At 38.9% G+C, this 11,884-nt stretch overlaps 1 protein-coding gene across 2 annotated transcripts in view; it reads right to left on the reverse strand.

Moving 5' to 3' along the window:
- Window positions 1-11,178, reverse strand: part of tjap1 (tight junction associated protein 1 (peripheral)) — a 41,515-nt gene extending 30,337 nt beyond the window's left edge. For both annotated transcript variants that reach the window (XM_062059346.1, XM_062059345.1), the window contains exon 1: window positions 10,868-11,178. The gene's annotated coding sequence lies outside the window, so the exon portion shown is untranslated. The remainder of the gene's footprint in view (window positions 1-10,867) is intronic.
- Between the last annotated feature and the right edge of the window lie 706 nt (window positions 11,179-11,884).

An 11,884-nucleotide genomic window follows, 5' to 3' on the forward strand; every position in this document is an offset into this window, starting at 1 on the left:
TAAAAATGTCGGGCAAAGCGAGACCAGCTTGCTAGTAAATAAAAAAATTTTAAAAAATAGAGGCAGCTCACTGGTAAGTGCTGCTATTTGAGCTATTTTTAGAACAGGCCAGCGGGCTACTCATCTGGTCCTTACGGGCTACCTGGTGCCCGCGGGCACCGCGTTGGTGACCCCTGCTCTATCACAAAAAAACAAGAGTTGTAGAAATTATTGGAAACTCAAGACAGCCATGACATTATGTTCTTTACAAGTGTATGTAAACTTTTGACCACGACTGCATTAAGCTTGTATGTCTCCTATATTTCAACATTGTAATTGGAATGTAAACTTACAAATATCCAAGTTAAATAAAACAAACAATAAAAATAAAATATACTCTGTTAGCAAAATGTTGCACTTGAATAAAAATCTCAACCAAAAGCAACAAAATAGGTTCTGTCTCTGTTAAAGAGGGGGTGGGGACCCCTAAATATACACAACCAAAGCAATAAATACCTTGGTAAGTTAAGTTAATGTGACCAAAATGATCAGGGTTATCATTACCATCGTGGTATTGTTGCATGTGCTCAAAAAGTACGTATACACACTTAAATATTCTAATTAAAATATATATATATTTTTTTAGACAACTACAATTAATAGACACTAAAATATTGTATATGTTCTTGGCAGAAGAAACATTAAATATTGTTTTTGTCTTTATCAGAGTCATACTATCTTTATTTAGTGCTTATATATAAAATATAAATAATATTATCTTCTTCCATTTTAATTTAATAAACGTTTTACAATATATATTTAACTTCTTTTATCAACCCTTTACCTCAAATGTAACCTTTTATTTACATCTTTACCTTCTATTTACCTTCGACTTACCCTTTAGCGCCTTTTTTAACTTCTTTTATGTACCTCTGATTTATTCTTTACCTTCTTTTACAATCATTTACTGTCTATTTAACTTGTTTTACCTTCTTTTACATTTGATTTACATTTTACCTTTTGTTTACCTTCTACTGACCATTTATATTATTGTACCACCTATTTAACTTGTTTTACTTTTTTTTACCTTCTTTATACCTTTTTTGTTTTACTTTTTTGCCTTCTACCGACCTTATTTTAACCTTTTACCTTTACTTTATTTTACCTTCTATTTACCCTTTACCTTTTTTAATCTTACTTTCTATCCAACTTGTTTTACCTTGTTTGATCTTTTGTTTACCTTCTTCTAGATATTATTTACCTTCTAATTACCTTATTTTACCTTTTACTTACCTTCAAGTCATCCTTTTAAACTTATTTTACCTTTTATTTACATTTTAACTAGGGATGTCCGATAATGGCTTTTTGCCGATATCCGATATGCCGATATTGTCCAACTCTTTAATTACCGATACCGATATCAACCGATATATACAGTCGTGGAATTAACACATTATTATGCCTAATTTGGACAACCAGGTATGGTGAAGATAAGGTATTTTTTTAAAAAATTAATCAAATAAAATAAGATAAATAAATTAAAAACATTTTCTTGAATAAAAAAGAAAGTAAAACAATATAAAAACAGTTACATAGAAACTAGTAATTAATGAAAATTTGTAAAATTAACTGTTAAAGGTTAGTACTATTAGTGGACCAGCAGCACGCACAATCATGTGTGCTTACGGACTGTATCCCTTGCAGACTGTATTGATATATATTGATATATAATGTAGGAACCAGAATATTAATAACAGAAAGAAACAACCCTTTTGTGTGAATGAGTGTAAATGGGGGAGGGAGGTTTTTTGGGTTGGTGCACTAATTGTAAGTGTATCTTGTGTTTTTTATGTGGATTTAATAAAAACAAAACCAAAAAAAAACAAACGATACTGATAAAAAAAAAAACGATACCGATAATTTCCGATATTACATTTTAACGCATTTATCGGTCTGCCGATATTATCGGACATCTCTAATTTTAACTTGTATTTACCGCATGTTTCCTTCCATTTTCTTTTTACATTGTTTTACCATCTATTTAACTTGGTTTACATTTTATTTACCTTCTATTTACCTTATTTTTCCTTTTACTTACCATAAAGTTATCCTTTTAACCATAGTTTAGATTTTATTTGCATTTTCACTTGTATTTACCTTATTTTACCTTATATTTCCCCTTTACATTCTTTTACCATCTATTTAACTTGTTTTACCTTTGTTTACCTTCTATTCATATTTTTTTGTTTTACTTTTTTGCCTTCTATTGGCCTTATTTTAACCTTTTACCTTACTTTCTTTTACCTTCTATTCACCCTTTACCTTTTTTAACCTTACCTTCTATCTAACTTGTTTTACCTTTTTCGATCTTTTATTTACCTTCTTCTACCTTTTATTTACCTTGTAATTACCTCATTTTACCGTTTACTTACCTTCGAGTTATCCTTTTAAACTTATTTTACCTTTTATTAACTTGTATTTACCTTCCATTTCCCTTTTGCATTCTTTTACCATCTATTTAACTTGTCTTACCTTTTATTTACCTTCTAAATACCTTATTTTACCTTTTAATTACCATAAAGTTATCATTTTAACCCTATTTTAGCTTTTATTTACATTTTAACTTTTAAGGTAAATTATTTGCCTTATTTACCTTATTTTACCTTCTATTTTCCCTTTACATTCTTTTACCATCTATTTAACTTGCTTTACCTTGTATTTACCTTCTAATTACCTTATTTTACTTACCATAAAGTTATCCTTTAAACCCTATTTTAGCTTTTATTTACATTTTAACTTTTATTTACCTTATTGTACCTTCTATTTCACCTTTACATTATTTTACTATCTATTTAACTTGTTTTACCTTCTATTTACCTTCTAATTACCTTATTTTACCTTTTACTTACCATAAAGTTATCCTTTTACCTTATTTTAGCTTTTAATAACATTTTAACTTTTCTTTACTTTATTTTACCTACTATTTCCCCTTTACATTCTTTTACCTTCTATCTAACTTGTTTTACCTTTGTTTACCTTCTATTTACCTTATTTTCAACCATATTTTACCTTCTAACTAATTTGTTTTACCTTCTTTTATGCAATCCAGATTTGATAAAATTTTTATTACACTTATTAAACGATTAATTAAAGAATGAGAATATAAATCAAAGCTTTTTTCTGATGGAAATAATTGATTAATCGTTGCAGCCCTAGTAGAGTACATATCATAGTTTAACAATAAAAACATGTCATATTTTACCTATGTATTTTATACTTTAAAGTGAATTTAGTCACTGTGTAAATGATAGCTTTTATGAACTGTACATGGCAGCTTTGTTTTGTGTGGTCTGAAAGAATTTCAAAGTAGCTGTTCAGTAATTGAAATATTGTATCCTTGGGCATTTTATGACTTAGAGGGCAATTTGTACACACACTTTATGACCTACAAATGCCTCACAAATTGATGTTTAGCCTCGCTGGCTTCAAATATCTTTGCCCTCGGCGACGTGCGCCAGTGGAAAATGTGTTATACTTGTATAGCGCTTTTCTACCTTCAAGGTACTCAAAACGCTTTGACACTATTTCCACATTCACCCATTCACACACAGATGGCGGGAGCTGCTTTGCAAGGCCCTAACCACGACCCATCAGGAGCAAGGGTGAAGTGTCTTGCTCAAGGACACGACGGACGTGACTAGGTTGGTAGAAGGTGGGGATCGAACCAGGAACCCTCAGGTGGCGCCACGCCATCCACAGTGTGTTTTGGCTTGGAACGCTCAGGACGAACGTGGCGTGCTTTATTACCTCACCAAAGAGATGACGTTGTCGCCAGGGTGTGTTTGTTTGTGTTAATGTCCCCGTGTCGTGGTCTCGTCTGAAAGGACGCGCAACGCAAAAGACGGACGCTTTGGACTAACTACTTCAAAAAGAAATGGTAGTACAAATTATAGCAACGCTGGGATGGCTATTCCGAGAGAAAAAAATGGGAAATGTAGTTTATCTTTAGACCGGCCGACGCAAAAAAGCGCCAGGAAAAAACTACACTCACCAAGTTTTGTTTGATACCGTCACGGCATTATTGTGAAGATTTTGTAACCGCAAAACCAAAATAATGTCTGATTGTAGCATTTTTTTAAAGTAACAAAATATCAAAATGTCCCCCACATACTTTTTATAGTAAATCGTATTATTTATAATAATTTTGTATAAATTTGGTCTAAATTTTTTCTTTTTTTCCTACATTTTTACTTTAGTTTTTTTTCGACGCCACACTTTGGGTACCCTTCTGATCATATTACGCCTATACTGGCTCACCTGCACTGGCTTCCTGTGCACTTTAAGATGTGACTTTAAGGTTTTACTACTTACGTATAAAATACTACACGGTCTAGCTCCATCCTATCTTGCTGATTGTATTGTACCATATGTCCCGGCAGGAAATCTGCGTTCAAAGAACTCCGGCTTATTAGTGATTCCCAGAGCCCAAAAAAAGTCTGCGGGCTATAGAGCGTTTTCTATTCGGGCTCCAGTACTCTGGAATGCCCTCCCGGTAACAGTTAGAGATGCTACCTCAGTAGAAGCATTTAAGTCCCATCTTAACACTAGAAGTCCCAGCATTTTTCTGTCTACCTAGAAGACCCAGAGAGGGGTCATTTGGCCCGACGCTTTTCCCGAATACACTAATCACTCATTTTGTTATGGTAATGAGGCTGTTAGGGGCAGTTTGTCTAGGTAGACAGAAAAATTATACATGTGGGAAATGCCGAAAGGAGCAATGGCAGTGCCAGGATTGTGAGTGACTGCTCAAATGTATGTCAGTCACGTTTACATGGACATGGTTTTTCATTCTTTGTAAATATGCTTTTTTCTTTGTAAATTTTTTTTTTTAAACTATTTTTGGCACACAAAAATAACAATTGCTTCTGCAACAACCCTCCACACCAAAACTGGGAAAACAGTTGCTTTTTCATTCTTTGTAAATATGTTTTGTTTTGTATTTTTTTAACAATAAATGTCAGAGTGTTGATCCCTTCATTCTGTTGATCCTTGCAAAAACACACACAACCTACCTCAGAACTAAAGCTTGAGCTGTAAGGTCCCCTCCCCCACACAGGCTCAAGTGGCCCCCTGCCGTGTGCCACTAACAGCCACATTTTCATAACAAAAGGAGTGTCCACAGGGGGGACTAGGGGTCAAATGACCCTCTTGTGTGTTTTCTAGGTAAAAGTGTCAATTGACCCTTCTCTGGGACTTCGCGTGTTAAAACTATCTTGTATACTCTAGCCTTTAAATAGACCCCCTTTTTTAGACCAGTTGATCTGCCCCCCTATCCTTCGTGGAGAGGTGGGGCACAGATTCGGTGACCACAGATGATGCGCTAGCTGTCCAAAATCGGGACCAAGGGTGGACCACTCGTCTGTGCATCAGTTGGGGACGTCTCTGTGCTGCTGACCTGTCTCCACTCAAGATGATCTCCTGCTGGCCCCACTATGGACTGGACTCTCACAATATTATGTTAGATCCACTATGGACTGGACTCTCATTATATTATGTTAGATCCACTATAGACTGGACTCTCACAATATTATGCTGGATCCACTATGGACTGGACTCTCACTATTATGTTAGATCCACTATGGACTGGACTCTCACAATATTATGCTAGATCCACTATGGACTGGACTCTCACAATATTATGCTGGATCCACTATGGACCGGACTCTCACAATATTATGTTAGATCCACTATGGACTGGACTCTCACAATATTATGCTGGATCCACTATGGACTGGACTCTCACTATTATGTTAGATCCACTATGGACTGGACTCTCACAATATTATGTTAGATCCACTATGGACTGGACTCTCACAATATTATGCTAGATCCACTATGGACTGGACTCTCACACTATTATGCTGGATCCACTATGGACTGGACTCTCACTATTATGTTAGATCCACTATGGACTGGACTCTCACAATATTATGTTAGATCCACTATGGACTGGACTCTCACAATATTTTGCTAGATCCACTATGGACTGGACTCTCACTATTATGTTAGATCCACTATGGACCGGACTCTCACAATATTATGTTAGATCCACTATGGACTGGAATCTCACAATATTATGTTAGATCCACTATGGACTGGACTCTCACAATATTATGCTGGATCCACTATGGACTGGACTCTCACTATTATGTTAGATCCACTATGGACCGGACTCTCACAATAATATGCTAGATCCACTCGACGTCCATTGCACCGGTCGCCCTCCAAAGTTTCTCATTGTCATCCCATTGGGTTTAGTTTTTTCTTGCCCTGATGTGGGATCTGAGCCGAGGATGTCGTTGTGGCTTGTGCAGCCCTTTGAGACACTCGTGATTTAGGGCTATATAAGTAAACATTGATTGATTGATTGATTCTTGTATGAAAAAAGGAGCGCTTTATTTGCTCACCCTAACCCAGTGATTTTCAACCACAGATATTGTCTGGTGTGCCATGGGAAGTTATGCAACTTCACCTAATTGGTCCAAAAAATATTTTTTGCAAATCAATAATCACAATAATGTGCCGTTGTCTGGTGCCTGTGCTGTGTAATCTTGTAATACTCCATATCAGTAGGTGGCAGGAGGTAGTTCATTGCTTTGTAGAAGTCGGACCGCGACAAGGATGTTTTGTCGTGATCCCAATATGCAGAGCACAGCGGGAGACAGAGTGAAGGTAAAAAGGTAAGTAACGCTTAAACCAAAAATTAACAAAAGGCAAGTGCCGCTAGGAAAAGGCACTGAAGCATAGGGATGGCTATGTAAAACAAAAGTAAAACTGAACTGGCTACAAAGTCAACAAAAACAGAATGCTGGACAACAGCAAAAACTTACAGCGTGTGGAGCAAAGACGGCGTCCACAAAGCACATCCGTACATGACATGACAATAAACAGTGTCCCCACAAAGAAGGATAGCGTACGCACAACTTAAAATAGTCTTGATTGCGAAAACCAAGCAGGTGCGGGCAATAGCACTCAAAGGAAGGCGTGAAGCTGCTACAGGAGAACACCAACAAAACAGGAAGGGTCACCAATAAACCGCGCAAGACAGGAACTAAAGCACTACACACAGGAAACAACAACAAACTCAAAATAAGGCACGACAACCTGGTGGAGTTTCATTTTTTAACCTTTTCTGCTGGTGGTGTGCCTCCGTATTTTTTTATAGAAAAAAATGTGCCTTGGCTCAAAAAAGGTTGAAAAACTCTGCCCTAACCCACCTACGGTGAGGTCCACAAGTATTTGTACACCCTGCAATTTTGCAAGTTCTCCCACTTAGAAATTAGGGAGAGGTCTGAAATGTTCATCATAGATGCATTTCCACTATTAGAGACATAATCTGAAAAGAAAAATCCGGAAATCACATTGTATGATTTTTTTAATGATTTATTTGTATGTTACTGGGGTTCATAAGTATTTCCACACATGAGAATCAGCAAGAATTATGACTCTCAAAGAGCTGTCAGTCTTCCTTAAAAAAAGTCCATCTTTACCCCACAACTAATCACCCACCCACCAACCCTTTGAGCTCATTAAAGTCAGTCAAGGTCCAACTGCTACCATGGGCAAGACCAAAGAGCTGTCAAAAGAGACCAGAGATAAAATTGTAGAGCTCCAAGAAGCTGGAAAAGGCTTATGGGACACTTGGGAAGCAGCTTGGTGATAATAGATCAACTGTTGCTGCAATTGTTAGAAAATGGAAGAGGCTAAACATGACTGCTAATCTACCTCGGACTGGGGCTCTATGTAAGATCTCTCCTCGTGGGGCATCACTCATGATAAGAAAAGTGAGGAATCAGCCCAGAACTACACAGCAGGACCTGGTGAATGACCTGAAGAGAGCTGGGACCACTGTTTCCAAGGCTACTATCAGTAGAACACTACGGCGTAGAGCTTTAAAATCATGCATCGCACGGAAGGTTCCCCTGCTCAAGTCAGCCCATGTCCACGCCCGTCTGAAGTTTGCCAATGGCCATCTGGATGATCCAGAGGAGGCCAAAATAGAACTTTTTGGTATAAACTCCAATCGTTGGGTATGGAGGAAAAATAAGGATGAGTATCATCCCAAGAACACCATCCCTACAGTGAAGCATGGGGGTGGAAACATCATGCTTTGGGGGTGCTTATCAGCAAAGGGGAAAGGACGATTGCCCTGTATTAAAAAGAGGATGGACGGGGCCATGTATTGTGAGATTTTGGCCAAAAACCTCCTTCCCTCAGTCACAGCATTGAAGATGGGTCATGGCTGGGTCTTCCAACGTGACAATGACCCGAAGCACACAGCCAGGATAACCAAGGAGTGGCTCCATACCAAGCATATCATGGTTCTGGAGTGGCCTAGCCAGTCCCCAGGCCTAAATCCAATAGAAAATCTTTGGCGAGAGCTGAAGCTTCGTGTTACTCGGCGACAGCCCCGAAATCTGACAGATCTAGAGAAGATTTGTGTGGAGGAGTGGGCCAAAATCCCGGTTGCCGTGTGTGCAAACCTGGTGAAGAACTAGAGGAAACCTTTGACCTCTGTAATTGCATTCTGCACTAAATATTAACACTGATGTTCTCATGTGTGCAAATACTTATACATACAAATAAATCATTAAAAAATAATACAATGTGATTTCCGGATTTTTCTTTTTAGATTATGTCTCTAATAGTGGAAATACGTCTATGATGAACATTTCAGACCTCTCCCTAATTTCTAAGTGGGAGAACTTGCAAAATTGCAGGATGTGCAAATACAAACCCCGTTTCCATATGAGTTGGGAAATTGTGTTAGATGTAAATATAAACAGAATACAATGATTTGCAAATCATTTTCAACCCATATTCAGTTGAATATGCTACAAAGACAACATATTTGATTTTCAAACTGATAAACATTTTTTTTTGTTGCAAATAATCATTAACTTTAGAATTTGATGCCAGCAACACGTGACAAAAAGTTGGGAAAGGTGGCAATAAATACTGATAAAGTTGGGGAATGCTCATCAAACACTTATTTGGAACATCCCACAGGTGAACAGGCAAATTGGGAACAGGTGGGTGCCATGATTGGGTATAAAAGTAGATTCCATGAAATGCTCAGTCATTCACAAACAAGGATGGGGCGAGGGTCACCACTTTGTCAATAAATGCGTGAGCAAATTGTTGAACAGTTTAAGAAAAACCTCTCTCAACCAGCTATTGCAAGGAATTTAGGGATTTCACCATCTACGCTCCGTAATATCATCAAAGGGTTCAGAGAATCTGGAGAAATCACTGCACGTAAGCAGCTAAGCCCGTGACCTTCGATCCCTCAGGCTGTACTGCATCAACAAGCGACATCAGTGTGTAAAGGATATCACCACATGGGCTCAGGAACACTTCAGAAACCCACTGTCAGTAACTACAGTTGGTCGCTACATCTGCAAGTGCAAGTTAAAACTCTCCTATGCAAGGCGAAAACCGTTTATCAACAACACCCAGAAACGCCGTCGGCTTTGCTGGCCCTGAGCTCATCTAAGATGGACTGATACAAAGTGGAAAACTGTTCTGTGGTCTGACGAGTCCACATTTCAAATTGTTTTTGGAAACTGTGGACGTCGTGTCCTCCGGACCAAAGAGGAAAAGAACCATCCAGATTGGTCTAGGCGCAAAGTTGAAAAGCCAGCATGTGTGATGGTATGGGGGTGTATTAGTGCCCAAGACATGGGTAACTTACACATCTGTGAAGGCGCCATTAATGCTGAAAGGTACATACAGGTTTTGGAGCAACATATGTTGCCATCCAAGCAACGTTACCATGGACGCCCCTGCTTATTTCAGCAAGACAATGCCAAGCCATGTGTTACATCAACGTGGCTTCATAGTAAAAGAGTGCGGGTACTAGACTGGCCTGCCTGTAGTCCAGACCTGCCTCCCATTGAAATGTGTGGCGCATTATGAAGCCTAAAATACCACAACGGAGACCCCCGGACTGTTGAACAACTTAAGCTGTACATCAAGCAAGAATGGGAAAGAATTCCACCTGAGAAGCTTCAAAATTGTGTCTCCTCAGTTCCCAAACGTTTACTGAGTGTTGTTAAAAGGAAAGGCCATGTAACACAGTGGTGAACATGCCCTTTCCCAAATACTTTGGCATGTGTTGCAGCCATGAAATTCTAAGTTATTATTTGCCAAAAAAAAATAAAGTTTATAAGTTTGAACATCAAATATCTTGTCTTTGTAGTGCATTCAACTGAATATGGGTTGAAAAGGATTTGCAAATCATTGTATTCCGTTTATATTTACATCTAACACAATTTCCCAACTCATATGGAAACGGGGTTTGTACTTGTGGACCTCACTGTACATCACAGTAAGGGTGAATTCGCCTCATTGGAGGCTTTTTTGTTGGTATTAGAGCTATCTTTGATGTTAGCGGGTTTATTCTGAATATGTGTTTTGTCTGGAACGGATTACTTGGATTCACAAAATTGCTCCGGGTGTGGTGAGATTCAGTCTCCGTCGAACCTTTTGGAACGGGTAGCGAAGCCGAGGCACCACAGCACAGTACTTCTGTTGTTTCACTGACCAAAAGGCCAAATGGTGCGTTTGAGGTCAATGTGTTGATGAGTTGCCATGGCAACAAGTGATCCATCAACACTGTTTTGTTCCTCAGCGGTTGAAAGGCGACAGCGCCACCTTCAGTCCTTCCCCAGCTGACCGCACGCACGCACACGCACGCACATAAAGCCGGACTGATACCGAGCCGAGGCGGGCGGGGCCGAGGGGCCGGTGATCGAAGTCCAACATGGCCGCACCTGGGCTAACGGAGCGATCAGACAAAGCCACGCCCACAGCCGAACCTGCTCACCTCGGTGTTGGGCCCGGTGGTCCGCCAACGGCACACCGAGCCGAGCGGAAACTTTAGCCGAAGCTTCGCTCTCCGGCGCGGCGGACTCCCCTGCGATCCGACGCCGGGAGCGAGCGACGATCCTCGGCCGTCGAGCTGCTGCTGGACGCGGGCGGCGAGAGGATCAAAAGTCGCCGTGGAGCCTTCGAGCGAGCGGCGAAAATCACTCGGAGAAAGTTGATGTGCTCTTCGCCTTAACTGTCGCCATCTTCGCCCGCGGGGCATCATGGGTAATCCTCTTCTGGAATCCCGTGCGCCCCTCCCCTCCCTGTGCGTGCTGCGCGTAGTGACGTCTTCACACCGTGACGTCACCGCCTACTGATCACATGATCGATTCACTTGATTGTTTTTGCTTCACATTCAAAATGGACGATGTGCCGTGGAGGTTCATTTGTGTCTTTATTGAGGACGCTCCTTTTTTTTTTTACTGAACTCATGTACTGAACTGTGCAATCTACTAATAAAAGTTTCAATCAATGTCACTGAATTTGCTGTCTTTGAATTTTGTGAACTGAATTACTTGCATCAAATCATCCCAGCAATTTCATAGAATCAAATGTTGAGAGCAAAAAGTGGGTGTTTAAAAATTCAGTTTGTTTAAATACAGTGTTTTAAAATCAAATGTGTAAACGATCAGGAGAGAAATCATTTTATAAAAATAAAGAGTCTAAAAATTTAGTGCAGATATATTCAAGGTATATATTTTTTAACAATGAACATACATATACAAACACATTGAAGCACTTCCAATATAATAGAATTCAACATAATAAATATAATTCAAACAATTATGCAAACAAAAAACTGTTAAAGTATATATACAAGACAATAGAGATTCTATATATAATATAATATAAATATATATATATATGTAATATAATAAATATATGTCATATACACAGTCTAAACACAGACTCTGGCAAAACTTCAGTATTAATGCTATTGGACCTCAGTGCTGCATTTGACACTGTCGACCAC

This window comes from Entelurus aequoreus, linkage group LG09 (genome assembly GCF_033978785.1).
Source record: "Entelurus aequoreus isolate RoL-2023_Sb linkage group LG09, RoL_Eaeq_v1.1, whole genome shotgun sequence".
NCBI classification, from domain to species: domain Eukaryota; kingdom Metazoa; phylum Chordata; class Actinopteri; order Syngnathiformes; family Syngnathidae; genus Entelurus; species Entelurus aequoreus.